General features: G+C 46.7%; 1 protein-coding gene across 2 annotated transcripts in view; it reads right to left on the reverse strand.

Annotated features, from left to right (window-relative positions):
* The window catches only part of LOC106528422 (discoidin domain-containing receptor 2), a 30,382-nt gene that overhangs the window by 16,763 nt on the left and 10,553 nt on the right, over positions 1-3,066 (reverse strand). The gene's annotated exons all lie outside the window — the stretch shown is intronic.

Below are 3,066 nucleotides of genomic sequence, written 5' to 3' on the forward strand. Positions count from 1 at the left end.
ATCCATCCATCCATCCATCCATCCATCCATCCATCCATCCATCCGTTCGTCCATCCTTTCATCCATCCGTGCATACATCCATCGTCTGTTGTGTGTTTCAAAGTTTCAGGAACAACAGCTTGAACAGGGAAGTCCAGAAATCTCTTTCCACAGCGATCCACTCCAGGTCTTCTGAGAGGATTCCAAGATGATCCCAGACCAGCCAATAGACATAGTTCCTCCTGTGTGTTGTAGGTCTGTACCAGTCAGACCGTGTCCAATGTCTAATTTTGTTCTTCTGGTCACTGTCAAAAGTTTGTGACCATAAGGGAAGGAAAGTAGCATCTTATTCCTCAAAGACAGCAGTGCACCATTTTCAAATTGAGGACCACGGCCTCCGATTTGGAGGTGCTGATCCTTCACACTTGGTTGCAGACCACACCATTGACAGCTGAAGATCATGGCACAATGACGCAAATAGACGTCATCATCCTCAAACAGCAAATACAGAATCAGACATCACCAAACTGGACCCTTTCTGCCAGAATTGGTGGCAACAGGTAGCCTTGCCAGTGTCTGACTCTCACCCTAAAGAGGTCTGATTTACTGCCAGCATTCAAACCAGACCCAAACCGTTTGTATAGAGACTGAATATAACCTGTAACAACACACCCTAAACCCGTACTCATAAAGCAACACCCACAGGGTATCCTGGGGACACAAAACACTTGTAGATGAATTAGGCAAACCCCTATACCCTCTTAAAGACCCCCAGAATCAATGTTCCACAGCAGGGAATGAACCTGCAAGGAATCTGGAGTCCTACCAGCTAATAAAACCCATTAAGCCCCTTTAAACTAGATGGTGTTATGGAAATATTTATTTAACAAAGACAGAAATACGTGGTCCAAGAATGAAGGCACTCCGTAGAATTATCAGCTGAGTTTTATTGCAACAACAGGAACACAGAGAACAACATAGAGTCATCAGACTGTCCCCCTGTTCTCTGCTCCTGCTTCACCTCCTCTGAGGCATTAGAGGCCTCATATATGTTTAACAAACACCATTATGTCATCTTAATAAAGCAAGATTTCATCCTAAGGAAATGCTGGGTCAACAGAAAACACAAAGATAAACACAAGTAATTTCTAAGAATGATTGTTGTTAGCAAACCTTGTTCTGGTTATAATCACTGATGAGCAGCATGTCGTGAAAGCTTAGGTCATTAAAGTATGTCATGAATTACTGGCTTAAACCTAAAAGTATTATTTCCATCACAACGGCTTCCCTCAACTGAGTAGTCCACCACCAGGTCTGAGAACGGCCACAACAAGAGGTACCAAAAACCTAGTGACCACAGCTCAGGGCAGCTCCTGAATGGTGACAGAACTCCACCTGCTTGGACTCAATGACTTCTGCCTTGGATGGGATGTAGTTGAAGATCCTTCTGACAGGCTCTTCCTCCCAACAAACTCTTATTATACATTTGGATCTACAGGTCTGTCCAGCATCTTTCCCCATCATCTGATCCAACTAGTGGACAGCTCAACTCCTCTCGTTGCCCAAATGTCAAAAAGCACAGCCACAGATCAGATGACAACAGAAAGTGCTAAAAAGTCTACCACAGATTTGCAAACTAGGCTGTCCTGATGCCATGTGCACTTATGGATGCATGGTATTTGTTTAAGACAAACCCTAACAGCACAGAAGTCCAACAACAGAATCCAGCTCATGTTCAAATCAGAAAAAAACTGTTACTCCCAATCCTTCCCCTCCAGGAGACTGGTTCCAGATCCCATATCATGTGTTAAAGTGAACCAAACCATGTCTAGCCTGTACCTCGCTACCTCATGCACAATACAGGCACCTTCCCCATCAGAGATGTGACACTGCATGGTCCAAATGTCAGATACAAAAGGGTCAAAATGCCATGGAACCCCTCGTTCAGCTGCTACTCATAGGCCCTATTGCAGGTGGCGGCCCCAAGAAAGGCAAACCCATGTAGCTCATTTTGTTATGATTCTGTCACGGTCTGTCCTGATCCAGCCTCAGTTTAGTTTTATTATTTCATTTCTTGTTCCAGTCATAGTCTTGTTCCCAGCCTTTCAGTTTACATTCAGCACCTACTCATTGCTCTCACCCCTCCCGTCACAGAAACTCTAATCGAGCTCCTTTCACTCACCTGTTTCCAGCAGTATTTAACTCAGCCTCACTCTCCGGCTCACCGCCAGATTATCATCAGCCCTGTCTGTGATTCTCCCGATTCTTGTCCCTTGTCCTGCTCTTGCCTCATGTCCCCGACCTTGCTCATGTCTCCTGGTTCCACGTCTCCTGCCTCAGCCCCTGTCGGATCCCTCCTGCCATCTGCTCTCATGGTAACGACCTTTTTTCTGTCCCTTGGATTTTTGTCTCTCGCCTGCTCCCTGAATGGCACCGCGCCACATCGGACCTTTCGGATCTCGACCTTGGAACGCGTCTCTGGATCATCGGCTCAGTCACCTCCCTCAAACTTGGTAACGTCCTCTGATCACCCGTGCATGACCTTTGCCCTGTTTCTGACCACGAGTTAGTCCAGCGATCCATTCACTCCTTCCGACAACACAGCCCAGAACCGAAGCTCTCCTGCTGTTGTTTCTACCTGGTCCTCATCTCAACAGTAAAGGTTGGTGATCTTTTTTTCTCACAAACTATATCGTGTTCCAAACCAAACCTAACCTTGAGATTCTGTGTCCAGAACTGAAGACCCCGGATTCTGGTTCCAGTCTTCCAACTAAAAATTCTAACGATAAACTTGTTAAAACTTTGTCGTTGTTCGGTATTCATTCAGAGCTCAAAACACGAACCTTAACACATTTGTGTTGAGGCAGACCAACCCCCATGGGTAGAGGCCCTGTCAACAGTCTTTCACCAATGAGCCACTCCCCCCAGGCCTGGCTCCAGTAGGGCCTTGGTTACCCATGTCCAAGTGAGGGGCACTGAGCTTCTTGTTGCCACAGGCAAGGACGGAGTGGGTAATCGGGACAATCGGGACGAATCCCGCTGGGCCGGACCATTAATGGGCCGGTCCGATGGGCGCAGTTAGTACGA

The sequence above is a fragment of the Austrofundulus limnaeus genome, unplaced genomic scaffold, assembly GCF_001266775.1.
Source record: "Austrofundulus limnaeus strain Quisiro unplaced genomic scaffold, Austrofundulus_limnaeus-1.0 Scaffold378, whole genome shotgun sequence".
NCBI classification, from domain to species: domain Eukaryota; kingdom Metazoa; phylum Chordata; class Actinopteri; order Cyprinodontiformes; family Rivulidae; genus Austrofundulus; species Austrofundulus limnaeus.